The sequence below is a fragment of the Lygodium microphyllum genome, chromosome 1 (assembly GCF_053477565.2).
Source record: "Lygodium microphyllum isolate KBCC chromosome 1, Lygodium_microphyllum_v1.1.10, whole genome shotgun sequence".
NCBI lineage: Eukaryota > Viridiplantae > Streptophyta > Polypodiopsida > Schizaeales > Lygodiaceae > Lygodium > Lygodium microphyllum.
Genome location: NC_141135.1, coordinates 58,699,728 through 58,718,859, shown reverse-complemented (window position 1 = coordinate 58,718,859; position 19,132 = coordinate 58,699,728). Strand labels below are relative to the sequence as shown.

General features: G+C 42.7%; 1 protein-coding gene across 10 annotated transcripts in view; it reads left to right on the top strand.

Moving 5' to 3' along the window:
• LOC148041156 (uncharacterized) overlaps positions 1 to 19,132 on the top strand; it is a 109,103-nt gene that overhangs the window by 85,366 nt on the left and 4,605 nt on the right. The gene's annotated exons all lie outside the window — the stretch shown is intronic.

Sequence of the window (19,132 nt, the reverse complement as noted above, 5' to 3'; positions counted from 1 at the left end):
TTTCTATGTGCAAAAATATTTTTACATGGCAGCTGATTTCTATAGGTGGTGGTTCCCACAAGGCTCAAGCTTGAATCGAGTGCTTCATTGTAGAGAGCAAGTCTGGGAGTATCCCATCATTAGCTAGTGAGATGGAATGCTCCCTATTATACCCTTAACATAGCAAAAGATGCTCTAAACCTAGGAGAGAACGAGCTTAACAAGGCTTTCTATGAAGAAAACTGCTAGGGTTTGTACTGAGGAAACACAGAGTGTACGACCACAACAAAAACACAAAGAGACGGACACAGACATAGAAAACAAGACTCAAACCCTAAACCCAAAACTCGAAACTCAAACACAAACAGAAGAAGGGAGAGAAGAACACAACTCTAAAGTGAATGAATACTTTAAATGAATGTAAGAGTGTACAGATACTGAAGGGCAGAGCAAAGTGTAGGAGAGTGACGTCCACGAGAGACGGATCCCAAGTCTGTGACCACCAGTCGGAGTGTGGAGTGAGAAATCTCCAAAACGTTGATGTCGAGAGACTGAGGAGACGGAGGCAAGAGCTACAGAAGAGAGAGATGATACGAGGCGGCTCCAAAAGGGTGCAAATGCAAGCTGAAGGGCATCGCCTGATGGAGAGGGAAGCAGCCACATTGTCGCCAGGCAAAGGGAGCCCAAATGCAGCCAGCTAGAGGGTATGGAGACTGACACCTGGCTCATAGAAAGTGTTACTAAATTGATTGCTTATTACGCATTCTCTATTTAGTAAATTTATGTCAATAAACTAATGACTCTGATGATGATCTAGCATGGCCATGAGACTATTTAGAGACCAATATTTCTAGTGCATCACTTAATGAGGTGATTAGAGCATTGTGACCGGGATATTTGGTACAGGTAGTACAAGTCATGAAGAGGAAAGGAAGTGTCTGCCAAGTGTAAGAGTGTACACAAGAACCAAGGAGTTACACATAAATGAATATGGATTGAGTTCTAAGAAGAGGAAGTGCATTAGCATTGTGTATATGTATTTATGTGTATATCCGGGGACGCCTGGAAACATGTACTTGTGTATAATGAGCATTGCATTCATTTGGGGTCATCCTCTCCCTTACAAATCAAGGTTTAAGGCCTTTTCTCTCTTAATGAATTAAGGAGAAAAGTAATTTTTTCTCCAAGAAAAACGAGAGCCGTGATCCTTTGGAAGTGAGGAGAGAAGTGATTTTCCCAATCTAAGGTCTAAGATAACACAAGCTTTTGTGTGAAAGTCAATCTTAAGGTTAAGGCCCAAGGCAATCTAATGAACTCTCCTTATCTATGGCTCAAGGTGGTTGCATGGACCATAAGTTAAGAATAGAGTTTAGAAAGTTGTTTTTCTTAAAATAGACATGGTGAATCCATTTTCAAAATATCTCGCAATAGAAAGCCGATCTCTAAAAACGGCCCGCGGATTTTATTAGAAACGGTAAGATCTACAACTTTCGTATTGGACGTTTTTCCATCCGAGCAACGTACAGAGAGATATTCCAAAACTGGTGCTGCAGAGTAGGTCCTGGAACGGCCACATCTTGCATGAAGATCAATCTTTTCAATCTTGGCACTCAAGTCTCTCTCCAAGAAGAGAAGCTCTTGGAGCCTATAAAAGGGAGGCTCTCCTTGGGTGTGGAGGGGAAAGAGGCATCATTTTGCATACGTGCAAGAGGAGAAGAGAAGGTGGTTCGAGTCTCACAAAGTGCTGCGGAAGCTTTGTTGAAATCAAGTATCAAGAAGAGAGCCCTACACATATTATGTAGGAGAGAAGAAGAGAAATCAAGAAGATCAAAGGAGTCAACTTTTGAGTTGTGCAAGTGCTTGCCAGTTGTATTCCGTGCAAGGATCTGTGTAAGTTCAAGCTCGCCAACCCTCGAGTTGTGTAAGTGCTGCGAAAGCTTTGCTGAAATCAAGCTCCAAGAGGAGATCCCTACACGTATTGCATAGGAGAGAAGGAGAGACTCAAGAAGGATCAAAAGGTGCCAACTTTCAAGTTGTACAAGTGTTAGCCAGTTATATACCATGCAAGGAACCGTGATCTTGTTCCCAAGATCTACAAGTTAAGAACTGGTTTATATGTAACAGAGGAGCTTGCTCTTTGTCAATAATATCACTCCACAAGGAGGAGAGGGGGGGATTGGCCCATCTTCCAGTCCCTAGTGTGTTATCAATCTCTCTATCTCTCTCTCTTTCTCTCTACATCTTTTTTTTCTCTCATCTGTTCTCTCTCTGCGCCAACATAATATTCACCATATATCTTTTAAGTATATAAAAAGGTCGAACGTGTATCCCGGATCTTATAACAAAAAGTAAAACTCAAATCCTAAACGCAAAACTCAAAACTCAAAACTCAAACATAGAAATTGAAACACAAATAGAAGAAAAAAGAGAAGAACACAACTCTAAAGTAAATGAATACTGTAAATGAATGTAAGAGTGTATAGATACTCAAGGGCAAACCAAAGAGTCAAAGAGTGACATCCACTGGAGACAGATTCCAAGTCTATGACCACCAGTCAGAGTGTGGAGTGAGGAATTTGCAAAACGCTTGCCAGGAGGTTGAGTAGTCTGAGGCAACAGCTATAGAAGAGAGAGATGATGCTAGGCGGCTTCAGAAGGATGTAAACACAAGTTGAAGGATATCGCTTAATGGAGAGGGAAGCAACCATACGATCACCAGGTAGAGGGAGCTAGAGAGTGTGGAGACTAACGTTTGGCTGATGTGGGTCAAACGTAGGCACTAGGAGATGGTGGAGATGCTGGCAATGACAAGTGGATACCAAACACAGCTTGAAGATGACGTTAGACAGTGAGCGACAACTTGGAGGAAGGCGCCAAGGCGCTGCAAGGGTTGATGGAGAGGTAGCAGCAGTTGCGAAGGTTAGACAGCCACATGGAGGTAGATTGATAGCTGAAATCTGCACACAAGGGTGAGAAACTTGAAAAAAGAGATGAGGGTGAATGGGGGCAGCCTGTCTATTTATAGATGTTGAAGGGTGCCCCAAAGAATTAGGGTTTTTGGAGGACCACTGAAACTTTCTCAGACCACTCTCCTTTTTAGGGTTTTCATTAATTAAGTGTGTTTTGGGGCTGTGTAAGAATGGTAATCAGCTGAAAAGCGTGTTTTAGCTCAACACCCCCTGTCAGGCCCAAAATTGAGCTGAAAGGTTAGGCCAACTACTTTGATTTTTACTTACTCCAAAGCATCCCACCCCAAAGTAGCTAGGCCATCACACAATGGGTGCACATCGGCTACCCAATGGCCTACCAAGACTACAGATGCAATGGTTATCTTACCAAGGGAGTCCAAGTAGTCACACTAGAGAGAACAAGACATTGGACAAAGGATGCACGTCGACTGCCCAGTGGCCTACCAAGCCCTACAAAGACATATGGAACCACATTGAACTTTTTTTATTTTTTTAAAGGTGAAAGGTAAATTTTATGGGATACGGCCAATTGAGTAACAATGATCCAAAAGATAGGAGTAGGGAGGGTACACCCAACACATCACAAAACAGTACAAGCTTATCCATCTACTCGAGGATGTCAATGACTAGGAAAAAAAGGTAATGAGGTATCCATGTGATAGAGTATGGTGGTGTGGTGATAACATCCGCTAGTAGAAACAGCTTAGGATCCGCTCAAGTGGTGCTCTACACAATGAGATACAAAGTATGCTACATGTCGAAGAATGCTCATGCAACAGCTGCCACTTTGACAAGTGTCCCTCCGAGAGAAATTCTTCACTTGCCGAAGCGCCCTAGTACAAAGATGATGAAATCATGCAATGCAAAGGAGAAAGGTACAACAGGGTGAAAAAGCTGATGTCGAAGACAGTGTTGAAGCCTGTAGAATACCAAGAAGCATAGGAGCCGCCTCTCAACCTTGATGTAGATGCTGAAGGAGGAAGAGGAGCCTAATGTCAGTCTTCGTGTGGTACCGAGAACCATGATGAATGGAAGAAGATGATGATGAAAAGGATAAAGCACCTTGCTGAAAGAGAAAGGTAGAAGTCATAGCCATGATAGCATCAACAGAGATGCTGCACAATCCATCTTGAGAGGGGAAGCCTCCATATTAGAAGAAGGGCAAACACTCCTAGGATAACGAAAGCATGAAAGGAACGGCGTGTATCCCCGCGTCTCTAACCCAGGAAGGACCAAAGCAAACCTGCAAGTTAGCCCAATTGAAATACAAAACCCTGCAAAAGAGGTAAGAATCCACAAGCACAAAGGTCAATAGTGAGATGCTCCAAAGTAAAACATAACAAAAAGAAAAAGCTAACTGAAAGTACAATGAAATGAATGTGTATGTGTGTGAGTAAATGCAATGGAAGACATAAAAAAGGAAAAGCTAAGGACAATGAATCCTATGGGCCCGACTCTAAGAGTACAAAAAATACATGCTAGAATGACCAAGGGTATCCTAAGGGACCTAGAGATATGCTAGTCTAAGAGTGTGGCCACCATCGCATATGCCCAATTGCAAATCTTTGCCAATGAAACGCTTGATGAGATGAAGAGGGAGGTGAGATGGATGCATGAAGTGCAATGGGATCGGAACTTGTAAACCAATCAGCCAATCCCTTAGGGGTAATGAAAAAGACTGTCTTTTGAGGTTGTCCGCATGCCACATGTCCAGCAGCAATGACTGGTGCTAAGGGAGCAGATGAAGCAGAAGTGGGAGGCGTAGCCCCACTGGACTGTGCAGTCCCAGCGGTCTGTTGAGGTTTTTTAGCTAAGAAACCTTGGGCCTTGAAGCGATACTTTTGGCAGTGTATGCAAAACCTATTTTTCTTAGGGAGTTGTTGCCAAATAGGTCTTGATTCTTTAGTTCCATCTTAGAAAGAGGTGTCATCCTTGGATTGGCTTGCCTTCCCATCTTGCGAGTTCTTGCCACTATTGGTTTTCCCTCCCGAAGAACAGGCAACCAATCCCCTTTGCTCTAAATAAGGCTATGATGAGGATTTCTTGTAGACTTGATCATGCATCCTTGCATAACGCAAGAACTAACACTCAAACTCATAGAAAATCAGTAGTCTAGATTGTGAGATGATGTGTTGGATAAAATTGAAGTATTTTTCGTGCAACTTATTCAAGAAGAACGTAACCTGATCGTCCTCTGACTTTAGAGAGCTTGTAGTGGCGAACTGGGCGAGTAACTTTCAGATCAATCCCCTTCCTTAATAGAGAACTCTTAAAACTCAAAGTCGAGATTTATGCGCCGAGTACGATCTCTGGTGGCATAGCAATCAAGATTGTGACTCCAATGCTCTAACTCGAGCGGGAAGTACTGTAACCGAGAGTGAAAACTCAAGAATCAATCCCTACATTAGCTTAACATTGGCTGTGGCATTGCGGACTCTCCATTGACGAATGTAGTCAAGGTGAGCTAGTCAAGGGTCTGCTGGCATAGGCTCAAGACCAACGACAAGGTCCCAATGACCTAAGACTCAAGCACTTGTTGCATGAAATTTAACCAGGTGGTAAAATTCAACCCGTTAAAACGAGTCTTATTTATGAAGGCATTTTTGGCTATTGCAACAAGAGTGGTAGTACTAGGTGATGGATAATGGGGGAAAGTGTAATGTGGATAGGATAGGGGAGTGAAGTACACTTGGGAATGGGCTCTAGATTGCCCACCAAGCATATGGTGAGTATGCAAGGTGGATCCATAGGTAGGAATGGGTAACTAGGCATGGGCATGGTAGCCGCATAAGGAACCCAAGGAGGTGAGATGGGAACAGGTGGAGCAAAAGATGGGAATTCCTGCATAGGTGTAACCCAAGGAGAATGTGTGAAGACACTCCATAAGCTGAGGATGGAAACCCTTGCGTCTGAGTAGTCATGTGAGATGTGAATTTGGGGGTAGTGAGGGGGATGCTCATCATAGTCGTCCCACAGGTGCTGTGGGTGTGCTCATTTTTGGAAAGGTGAGAGGCAGCGTGTTAAAGGGTGACATTCCCCCTAACGAAGTACCAAGGTGCAAAGAGGTAGAGAATGGGATAGAGAATGAGAAAGTGCCAGGAGCGAAGATGGAAGATCTAACCCCTTGTGTGTGTGACGCGGATGTGGAGTGTAACCTAAGGTTTTGGAAAGATGATAAGAGGTGATCAAGGTGTGATGTAGAAGAGGGTGGGATGGGAGGGAATTGAGAAGTGTGTGTTACATGCTCAAATGAAACAGAAGCTATAGATGTACTTAACTTATGTGTGCTTCAAGAGCCCCTTCTATTGAAGTTCACATACGCAAACCCATCCAAATCCTATACCTCAAAAGAAGAAACAAGCAAGGGTTTTGATTCATGCAACTCAAAAAGATTGTACAAACTTGACACTAGATCTTGTTGAGATTATGAAGATGGATCACAAGACATTCCGAATGCTATATATCCTCCATGATCAGAGAGGTGGCCAGCCTCACCAACCGGTCTGAATGTGGTAGTAAAACTGGTAGGAGGGGTGTAAACATCACAGTACTTGTTGGCGATAGTACTCTTCAAAGTCCTCCTTTGTCATATGGGTGAAATCTGGAATAGGAATAGAAAAAGAAGGTGATGGTGATGGTGAAGGTAGTGGAGTGAGGAATCTGCAAAACGCTGATGCCAGGAGGCTAAGTAGACTGAGGTGACAGATGTAGAAGAGAGAGATGATGCCAAGTGGCTCCAAAAGGGTATAAACACAAGCTGAAGGATGTCACTTGATGGAGAGGGAAGCAACCACACTATCACCAGGCAGAGGGAGCCCAAACGCAGGCAGCTGGAGGGTGTGGAGACTGACGTCTAGCTGATGTGGGTCAAATGTAGGCACCAGGAGATGGTGGAGATGTTGGCGATGGCAGATGGATACCAAACGCAACTTGGAAGAAGGCGCCAAGGCACTGCAAGGGCTGATGGAGAGGTGGCAGCAATCGCAAAGGTTGGACAGCCATGTGGAGGTAGATTGATGGTTGAAATCTTCACACAAGGGTGAGAAACTTGCAAAAAGAGATGAGGTTGAATGGGGGCAGCCTTTCTATTTATAAATGTTGAAGGGTGTCCCAAAGAATTAGGGTTTTTGGGGGACCATTGAAACTCTCTCGGACCACTGCCCTTTTTAGGGTTTTTCATTAATTAAGTGTGTTCTGAGGCTGTTTAAGAATGCTAATCAACGGAAAAGCGTGTTTTAGCTCAACACTTTCTTTCTCACCTTTGGGGGGGGTGAAGAACTCCTTGCTAATGGCCGGTCTTGAGCTTTGAGATGATATCGAGGGAACATGTCTATTGGTCTAATCTATCTCCTCTCCAAAGAGAAAGACAAACTTGAGCTTACTTAGTGATTCCTCATTACTCTTTTGTGTGAGGTCTATAAGGCCCTAGTAAAGATAATTAGTCATACACTTTTTCCCTCCTGCTAGACATCATTCATAACACTTAAATAGGCTTTATCCATTATCAAAGTATCTTGGACAATAGCTTCATCTTCTTTGTGATGTCGAGTGTGCGAGGATTGAGACAAAGTGCTGGGCTGAGATATGCACAATGAGAGAGGGAGTGAAAGCAAAGTAGAGAGTGAGAGTAGGACACTCAATGTGAGGGTACAACGACAAAGTGTACCACCTTAGATTTTTTATAATATGTATAAAGTACATGTGTAAGGGCTCTAAAAGTGATACTTTGTATCCTTTGCATGTATCTAGCGTGCGTGGCCATGTAGTCGCCATAACCGAGCAGCCAAGTCTTTCATGGCATAGCCGGTTGGAACATGAGTCAAATTGGAATGAAAGTGTTTTCGCGTTTGCATTATTTGCCATCTTTCAGGTATGTTGATTTTGAACAGTGTGATCATTGTATTTATGGTAAGCATACTCAAACGTCACATAAGAAATCTTTTTCTCTAAAGTCTTCACCCTTAGAGTCGATACATTCAAATGTATGTCAAATGCTAGGGTTATCTCTAGGGGGAAAGAAAGTATTTCATTACCTTTGTTGATGATGCCACACACAAAGTATGGGTTTATCTAATCCGTCGCAAAGACAAAGCCTTGGATAAATTTAAAAAATTCCTGGCACTTCCTGAAAATCAAACGAGCAAGACATTAAAGTGTTTTCGCTCTGACAATGGTGAGGAATGTGTCCAAAGCCTTTCAAGACTTTTGTGATAGCAAAGGGATTAAAAGGGAGCTCACTGCCCCTCACAATCCACCCTTAAATGGTGTTGTAGAGCGTATGAACAGGACCATTCAAGACAAGGTCCGTATAATGTTGCTTTACCTCATTGCTTTTGGGCAGAGGTTGTTATGACAGCCGTACACTTGATTAATCGATCACTAAACAGGTCTTTGCGGGGAGAGTCCCTCAAGAAGTGTGGTCGGGCAAGCCACCTTTGTATGCTGACGTGAGAGTGTTTGGCTGCGAGGCATTTGTACACATTCGCAAAGAAGAATGCAGCAAACTTGAGCCGAAGTCCTGTAAATGTATTTTTCTAGGATATGGTGATGAAGGTGAGATGGGGTATCAATTATGGGATCTCGAGAAAAGAAAAGTAGTACGCAGCAATGATGTTATCTTTTGGGAACATTGCATGCACAAACAGCCCAAAAAGACAGAGGAAGTCAGAAGGGCTGTATTTCGGGAGTATGTACCGATAGGACAGCAAAGAATGCTTGTTAGACAATAGCAAATACTTGCTATAAATGTCCCTGAAAATGCAGAGAATAATGCTGAAAATGATCAGCAAGATCTTACCCATGATGTACCACAAATTCAGCAAGAACAAATGCCTTTAGAACAACAAAAATCAGTTGTACAGCATGCTGAACTTGCAGAACAGCAAGCTGTTAATGCAGATTTACAGGCTGAACAGCCAGTAAATCTTGACCATTGGGTTCGTAGGTCAACCAAAATGCAAAGACAGCTAGATAGGTTTATTCTTGGTGTCAATTATGTGGCTGATTATGTCATGTTGACAGACTATGATGAGCCATCATGCTTCCAGGAAGCAATGGATAGAAAAGATAGCAAGAAATGGCATAAGGCAATGTTGTTAGAGATGGAATCTCTCATGAAAATTGGCACTTGGGATTTGGTGCATTTGCCTAAAGGAAAAAAAGTGCTACCATGCAAATGGGTTTACAAAATGAAAGTCACTTCTGGTTCTTTAACAAAGTACAAGGCACGACTAGTTGCTAAAGGGTACAAGTAAGAACATGGAGTTGATTTTGATGAAATATTTACTCCTGTAGTCAAAATGATCACTTTGCGAACCATCTTGGGCTTGGTTGCATCTGAAGATATGGAACTCATACAAATAGATGTAAAAACAGCTTTCTTACATAGTGGTTTGCATGAGGAGATCTATATATACTAGCTTGAGGGATTTGTTGCAAAGGGGAAAGAGCACATGGTATGTAAACTCAACAAGAGTTTGTATGGGCTGAAACAGGCACCACGAGAATGGTATCATAAATTTGATACATTTATGCAATCTCAAGAATTCCATCGCTCTCAAGTTGGTCATTGCTTATACACCAAAAAGGCAGCAGATGGCAACCTTATTCTCTTGGTTTTGTATGTGGATGACATGCTGATTGCAAGCAGGGATGTTCATGCCTTGGACTCCTTGAAGCAAAGTTTACACAGTAGCTTTGATATGAAGGATCTTGGTGAGGCCAATCACATTCTTGGCATGCGTATACTCAAAGACAGATCGAAGGGTCTTCTTTATCTGTCACAACAACAGTATGTTACTAAGGTTTTGCAATGTTTCAATATGAAGGGGAGGGAAGCCATTGGTGTACCATTGTCTCCATATGTGAAACTTAGTGCAGGTGACAGCCCTACATTTGATGATAGAAAGGCTGAAATAGCACTAAATTGACTCAACAATCACCAAATGCAAGCCCAAATGTCACACAAGTGACCACCGTACACTGCAAGTACCAACCAGCAGTCAAAATCAATAGATTGCAGAATGTGAACGCTCGTGAATGGGAGAAGAGAAAAAATTTCAGGAAATAATTAAAAATGGCAAAAATGTCTGTCAAGTTTGGACACATCGACCTGTCGCTTGTTGACAACCTGTCGTCTAGCTGCACCCCCATCGCCATCAACTGCTAGACCTGCGCCACCTTTCTCCTGCCTATGCCCCTGCGGACTAGTTCGTCTGACGTGTTTTTTGCTTGGTCACGTGCCACCTACCTAGTTGTAGACTGTCATCTAAGCTAGCCTATAGCACCTGTAGCCTGCTCGCTAGCTAGCGTAGCTCATCACCTACTCCCTGTCGCCTGTCGCCTATCGAATCTATACTAGCTTGATAATCGCCTATGTCAAAACTGACCAACCGTCAAGTTGCCTCTTGCCCACTCTAATACCACTTTGATGTTAAGTGTGCAAGGATCAAGTCAAAGTGTTGGGTTGAGATATGCACAATGAGAGAGGGAGTGAAAGTAGAGTAGAGAGTGAGAGCACGACACTCAATGTGTAGATACAATGACGAAGTGTATCACTTTAGGTTTTTGATAATATATATAAAGTACATGTGTAAGTTAAGTGTAAGTTAGCACCAAATAGAGTATCCAATCTTTTCCAAGTGTCATGGGACGTGTCACAAGTATCCACATGGTGGATATAGTTGTCATCCAGTTCAAGCTTTATGATGGCTTGAGCCTTGTCATCACTTTTCTACCAGGCAACTACAAGAGTTGCATCCTGGGGCTTCTTCTCTTGTCCATTAGTGATGGCCCATAGGCCCTTCTTCATCAGGACAAGCTTTATGCATGTTTGCCAGGTATGAAACCCGACTCCTTTGAAGCAACATATCGGAGAGTCTTTGCCCATGCTAGAGTGATTGGAATAGCAAGAAATCAACACCAAAATTCTCAGAAGTGAGCTGACTTTGGATGTGTCAAGAGATGCAAGCAATGGCAGTGGTAGATAGTATCAGGAGAGACTAGTTGAACTTGATTGTTGTTGCTTGAGTCCTTCAAATCTTCACAAATCTCTCCCTCCTTGTTGGTTTAAAGCCCAAATGTTTACTGGGAACTAAGCAGAAACTGAGATCAGAGTGACAAGAACTTCAGTAGGTGAAATTGGAGTGTTTTATCAACTTGAAGAAAGTTGGCTATTGCTACTTTTTTAGGGTTTCAAACAAGGAATTGGTTTTTCATCGATTGCAGCTCATAGAGGTGTTTATTTGGGAAATCCTTTGAGTGGAAGAGAGCTTGGGTACGAATCTTCAAAAGCCCTATATCAATCATCAACATCGTGGCCAGGAGACGTTGCACATCTTGTACGACCACCGCAAGTGTAGATCTAGATAGCGACGACGAATTCACACAATGTTGAAGTGAGCGATCACCAATATCTGACTGTGAGGAGCCATAAAGGAGCACCCTAAAGTAGGGAAGAGGTCCACAAAACGAAGCTCAATGAGATATGCCCTCATTTGAGAGATCCAAGAGCTCAAAGTAGGGTAGGTGTAGGTTGGCTATGGCTGTCATGAAGAAAAGAGTGGAGTAGGAGTAAGGAATGAACTCATGAGCTGACACTGAGCAGATCAAAGGTGAAGAGAAGTTGAGAGAGGAGTTTGATGAGCTCAACATCATGGCTTGGAGACGTTGCACAAGTTGTACGACCACTGCAGGCATAGATCTAGATAGCGATGACGAATTCACACAATGTTGAAGTGAGAGATCACCAATATCTGACTATGAGATGCCATAAAGGAGCGCCCTAAAGTAGGGAAGAGGTCCACAAAAGGAAGCTCAATGAGATATGCCCTCGTTTGAGAGATCCAAGAGCTCAAAGTAGGGTAGGTGCAGGTTGGCTATGGCTGTCATGAAGAAAAGAGTGGAGTAGGAGTAAGAAATGAACTCATGAGCTGACACTGAGCAGATCAAAGGTGAAGAGAAGTTGAGAGAGGAGTTTGATGAGCTCAGTCATGCTCACCATGGCTTTGATACCATGTTGAAATGCATGGAACTTGCGCGCAACTATGGAGGATGAAAGAGAAATACAAGACTCATAATGACATTGTGAGAGTTGGAGTGGATGGAAACTCGGCTAAGAGTGGAAGCACGACACCCAATGCAATAGACTGAAAGTGTAAGATGAAAGTACAAGGTACAACCCTTAAAAGTTAGGGTTGTAAGAGGGTGTTCACACCTGAAATGTGTGCAACACAATAAGTGCTTGAAAATGTGTAACATAGGCACATAAAATAACGAGAATAAATCTGGGGGAAAAAACCTCTCGTATGGAGAGTAAAAAGTGCCCCAGTGTCCTACTAAAGATCACCAACACTCCTCTGTGAGCGTAGGCATGAGTGAAATCCACGTGAGTAAAACCCAACAAATCCCCCTTGGAGTTTGAAGTGAAGAGTGTTCAAAATACAAGGGTCATCCGCCACCAAAGAATATCAAATTTAAAGCATTGCGAAATGCTTCAAATTTGTCACGAGGAAGAGCTTTGGTAAAGATGTTTGCCACAATACTGGTGGTAGGACAATAGACAAGGTTGATATCTCCAGCATGTAGCCTCCCTCTAACAAAGTGATAATGGATCTCAATGTGTTTCGTGCGTGCATGAAACACTAGATTCCGTGCCACCGTAATGGCACTCTTACTGTCAGTGAACAAAGGAGTAGGCTCCGTGACAAATACATCTAGATAAGCTAGCAAGCGTCTAAGCTATACACATTCAATTGTGGTAGTGAAAGCTGCCTTGTATTCAACTTCACATGACGATGTGGCAATAGTGGATTGTTTCTTGCTAAGCCAAGATATGCAAGATGAGCGAAGAAAGAAACAATTGCCAGTAGTGAAGTGACAAGAATTATAATCACCAACCCAATTAGAATCACTGTAAGTATGTAAGTGTAGTGGTCTCCCCTTGGCATAAAACAATCCAAGAGTCCTAGTACCTGCAAGTAACAGAAAACACGCTTGATAGCTTGCTAATGTGACATGTGTGGCTGATACATATATTTGCTCAAGGCTGAAACTGCAAATTGTATGTCCGACTTATTGTTGCATAGGTAGATAAGGCATCCAACTGCTAGAGCATGTGTGTGTGTATCAAACAAGTCACTGTCATCATGCAATGACAACTTCAATCCAGGCTCCATTGGTATATAGATTGGTTTGCAATCTTGTCAGCCAAACCTCTCAAGAAGTTTACCAATGCATCTTGGCTGTGATAAACCGATACCTATAGCATCATGAATGAACCAAATGCCCAAGTAATAGTGTAAAGACCCCAAGTCTAACATCTCAAAAGTTTGCTGCAAATTTTGTTTAAATGCTGAAATCTGATCAGCATGTGTCCCTATAAGCAAAAGGTCATCAACATATAGACAAATGATTAGCATGGATCCCCCCCTCTTTACTTACATAAAGAGTAGACTCTAATGAGTTGTTTATGAAGCCTTGGCTGAGTAAAAAAGCATCAATCTTTGCGCACCAAGCTCTAGGAGCTTGTTTCAAGCCATATAAAGCCTTTTTCAGCTTACAAACCAAGTGTTCGGATCCCTCAATTGCAAAACCAATGGGCTGCTATACATATACTTCTTCATGAAGTTCCCCATGTAAAAATGCAGTCTTTATATCTAATTGATGCATTGTCCATCCATAATAGGCAACCAAAACAACCATAGACCTGATGGTAGTCATGCGGGAGGTAGGAGCAAATGTCTCCTCATAGTCAATGCCTTTCTTCTGTGCATAGCCCTTGGCTACAAGCCTGGCTTTATATTTATCAATGGATCCATTTGCATTCCTTTTTAACTTGTAGACCCATTTTGTTCCAATGGCTTTCTTTCCAATAGGCAAAGACACTAAATCCCATGTTTGATTCTTAATGATAGAATCAAACTCAGCTTGCATTGCTTGCCATCCAATGCACACTATGTTGTGCATCCTCAAACAGTCAGGCTCCTCATCATCAATTGTATTTGCTGCCATAACAAACTCCATGGTATGTGCATTATCATGTATATGAGCTTGCCTTCTAGTACAACCAACCATGGGAGCATCCAAATGACTATCTTTCATGGTCTGTAAATACCATCTAGGCATTTGTCTTGCCTCTTGATTGTGCACAAGCTCTCACTGAATTTGAGATTCATCACTTTGCTGAATATTCAGATCAGCCATTGGCTGATTTTCTGCATTATCCAATGGAGCAGCCGGTTGAACATTAAGTTCACTTGCTGAAACTCGAGCCGAATCACCAAATGAAATGGGCAGCAGCCCTTCAAATACATCAATGGCAGCTTGATATATGTCAAAACCAGCAAGGGATAATTCTGATTTTTCATTGAAAAGTGCATCTCTACTTACAAATACCTTTTTAGAGAGAGGATCATATAATCTATATCCTTTACTCTCACTGCTGTACCCCACAAAAATGCATTCAACAACCTTGTTATCCAACTTTTTTTAAAGTACCTTGGGAATGTGTGCATATGGAAGACACCCAAAAGTACGAAAGTGCCCAACAGAAGGTTTGCGGTTGTTCCAAGCCTCAAAAGGCGTGATATTCTTTAATGCTTTGGTGGGACATCTATTCAAAACATTGCAAGCATACGTAACGGCTCTCATCCAAAAATTGTGTGGTAAGCTCTTTGCTTTCAGTATACATCTGGCCATCTCCATGAGTAACCGATTCTTCCTCTCTACAACCCATTCTATTGTGGAGTATAAGCACTAGCGAACTGATGAACAATGCCCTTCTGCTTCAAAAAAGAATTCAGCATAGAGGACATGTATTCCCCCCCTCGGTCTGAATGGAGAGTCTTCACCCAACAGCCAGATTGGTTCTCAACAAGTGCTACAAAAGCCAAAAATGCATCATACGCTTTTAACTTTTTCACTAAAGAGTAGACCCAACAGAAGCGAGTAAAGTCATTAATAAAAGTCACAAAATAGTAACATCCACCCAATGACTTTGTTTGCATAGGGCCACATATATCTAAGTGCACTAACTGTAACCTGGTTGTGACTCTCAAAGCAACATCATGGGGAAACGAAAACTGATGCATTTTTTCCAAAATACATCCCTCGCATAAGTACTCAGGAGGTTTTTCCAAAAGAGAGAATCCATCAAGAATCTGTGTACATTGTAAAAGCATCAAGCTACCACAGTTTACATGCCATAACTCCACCTGTAACATAGCAAGAGTAAGAGTGGAAGTTAAATAGACCGATTGATCGATTGAAAGAGCATCCAACTCATATAACCCATGACATAGAGTGCCAGTCAAGACCAAAGTCATGTATTCCTTATCTTGCACCATGCATGTGTCATCATCAAAGATGACATGCAAACCACACCATGCCAAAGAAGAAATAGATAATAAATTCTTCTTTATACTTGGCACAAACAAAGCATCCTGTAGGCGGGGAATAGAGCCATCAATGGCTATGAGCACAATCTCCCCAATACCTACAAGGTATGATGCATTGTTGGCACACTGTATAGACTTGCCAATTGGAGCTGCACCAACAAAAGCAAACAAATCTCTGCGAGATGTAATGTACCTAGAAGCACCACTGTCAAAAAACCATGTGTCTGCATCCTCAATATAGCTAAATGCTCTATCAACCTAAGAAGAGTCATAACTGCATGTATAAAAACAATAGTCTTTGTTTGCAACAAAGGACATTGACTCAATAGCAATGGAAGGAGTATCAGAAATAGACATCCCTAACTCCTTTTTCTTCTCCTTGGCTATGCGCTTTCTACACTCCGTGATGTAGTGGCTTGGCTTATTGCAATAATGGCATTTTCCCTTCTTGGATTGCGTACCCCCTTGTTTCTTATTGCCCTGTGAAATGCCTAAAGTCCCAGAGCTCTGCGGAGCATTCTTTGCTTGGTTGCCCTTGCCCTTCTATTGTGACATAAAAGCCTGCTCAGAGGCTATAACATCCACACCATCGTTTCTTCTTGTCTGCTCCTTCTCTAAGAGCAAACTAACCAGCTAAAGGAAAGTAAGTGGTTGTGGGGCAATCCTCATGGTGAGGTTCAAGGCCGTATGAAATGCCAAGTACGAGGGAGGCAATGAATTCAATGTAGTAGATATCATTTGTGCATCTGAGTAATACTCATCAACATTCATAAGCTGCTCACGCAAGTCTTGAATTTTATTTAGGTGATCCTACATAGAATCACTCTCATCCATCTTCAGTGTCTCAAGCTCTTTCTTCAAGAAAGACATGCAAGTCTCATTCTTACTAGCAAACATCTGCTCCAAGGCCAGCCAAGCTACTCATGAAGAAGCTGCAAACCGAATGTGAGGGATGATAAACTGCTAAACTACCAATGCAATCAGCGACAAGGCTTGTGCATTCCGTGTATCCCATGCCTTTTGTGCTACTGATCTTTGGGGAAGTGGTTGAGGTGGAGCATGCTAAACAGGCCGAGTTGCCCATTATCCACGTCCTCCTGGAGGAGTAGCAAGAGCCACAACTCCAGGCCTCTCTTCTTCACCACTAACATATTCCCTAAGATACTTCACAATCAACACATTCATCATCATGAAGGACCAAAATGAATAGTTGTTACCATCCAACCTGTCCTCCTTGGATACATAGGTAAATACATCACCTCCTTGATTTGCCATGATGAACAGTGCCAAAAAGAGCAAAAGAGCAATGTCCTAGCTGGACCAACTTGGAAATCTCAAAATTTCCAGAAATTACAGCAAGTAATTTGCTGCAGTTAGCAAACTGAAGCACACTCTGTCAAAACTGTCTGTAATGCACGTAATCCAAGGTGCAATGAATGCTCAGCAACACTGCAAAAGCAAAAGCCCCAAAATGCTGAAAAACAGTCTATATCAGACTCAAATTGCTCTGCATGTACCAATGTCTTCACAAAACCCAAAAGCCCCAAAATTCTTGACTTATCTACTAAGAAGTTTCTGCATTAATCATGTCCCAAACACGTATCGAGACTGCTTGTGCCTGCCTGGGCAAAAGCCCCTTCCCCAGAGATGAATCTGAAATAAAAAAGTTATTTTTACTTTTAAAAAATTTGTACCTCCAAAGTTGACGCAGGAACCAATTGAGCTGGTAGTTGGAGTAGCTGAATGTCAAGCTAGAGGCTGCAAGGACTGGGGACTGGCGGCTGGATAGGCCAGGTGGCACTGGCGGTCTAGGCATTGAGGTTGCAGGGGTGGCACTGGCCACAGGCGCGCTGGAGGAGTACAAACGGGTGGCATAGGGCAGAGGTGTGCGACGCAAGGTGCAGGGGAGCTGCGCAGGCCGGCTTAGGCGCAAGCAAGCGGCTCAAGCGTCACAAGGCACAGGCAGGCGGCACTGGTCAGGGGCAGCAGCGTAGCGCCACAAGAGCAGGCACAACTCAAGGGCAACAGTCCAATGCAGCTAGTGCTGGTGCTAGTACAAGTTGTAGGTCGTTGGCTACTGCAAATCGCTGGCTGGCGGGAGCTGACTGTTCCGGCTGACAGAGACACCTTGAGTGGGTGGCCACCTTTGAGACAGGCTGCTGGTTGCTGGGCAAAGGAAGTGCAGTCTAAGCTGAACTCAAAAGAGCAAACTGAGCTATACTCAGCTCTAATACCAAATGTGAGAGTTGGAGTGGATCGAAGCTCAACTGAGAGTGGAGTAGACAGTGTGGAGAGTGGAAGCACGACACCCAATGCAATAGATTGAAAATGTAAGATGAAAGTACAAGGTACAACCCTTAAACCTTAGGGTTGTAAGAGGGTGTTTTCACCCAAAATGTGTGCAACATGATAAGTGCTCGAAAATGTGTAACATATGCACATAAAATAACGAAAATAAATCTGGGGGAAAAAACCTCTCATATGGAGAGTAAAAAGTGCCCCAATGTCCTACTGAAGATCACTGACACTCCTTTGTGAGCATAGGCATGAGTGAAACCCAACAAACATAGACTTAGAGGCAATGACTGTCACACAAGTGAATTAGGTTCCAAGATGGAAACTTGGACTCATAAACACAATCTTGTGTGTATGGACAATGACATTGACTAAAAGGACAAAAGTTCAATGACATTGCATTAAAATGATAGGCAAGTACAATGCTTTATAGTCTTTTGGGTAGGTAGCACTTTCCACCACTCTGCTTATGGGATTCAGCAAACCGGCATATCCTTAGCCCAACTACTCCATACAAAGAGGCTACACTGGATGTGATTGCCTAAATTCTCAACAATCCTATTGGAGCATAGCTCTCCTTTCCTTAGTAGATTGAGCTCTAGTAATTAACCAATTCCTGCTTGTGATTACTTTGTGTATAACTTCATGTTGGTGCTCCTCTTCAGCTACTGTCTTTGATTTATTCTACTTTGTTAGAGGATGATTGGGGATTATTGATCCAAAGTACTAGAGTTCTGCCCTTTGCACAAGCTGGTGGTCTGAGGGCGTGAAGATGCAAAATATTAGAGTTCGGCCCTTTGGGCAAGCTGGTGGTCGGAGGGCTCGCGCCAAGTGTATAGACTTGGAACCTTCTCCTTGAGGACAATTTTCATTAGTGTCATCCATGCCTTGGAGGGGACTAGAAACCATCCATGAGGTGGATCTTCACTATGGCACCAACCACCACTTTTCTGTTGGCAAAACCTGTGCAAGGTCCTAGAGCAAAAGCCCCCATGTTGTTAAGAGAAGATTGACAAACAACCTGTTTTTTGGAATGCATGAGCAAAGGCCCCCAGGTTGTTAAGAGAAGACTGACAAACAACCTGTCATTTTGAAGCACACATATTCAGTGAGTTGTGGGAGGTTAGACATGCATATTCCATCATAGGGATGCAAACTTGGGGATCTTGGAGCAAGTGGTGGGAAGGAGTATGGAAGTTGGCACTTGACGATTAGAGATTGATATAGCAATCCCTTTGGAAACCTAGAAATAAGCTAATCCAACTTAAATATCAATAATTAATTTTTTGTAGCACATCTAAGGAGAGTGGAATTTCACTGAGTCCATGTCAGAGAAGATGACTTATTTTTGTGAAAAAAAGAGAAAGGAGTGCTAGCCCCCTCAAAAAGAAAAAGCAAAAAACATAGAATACAAGTTTCATAGTCAAATCAAAGCTTCCTAATTTTCAAGGTGGCACTACACTCTAGGTTGGTTCATTGACCTCTTGCAGGAAA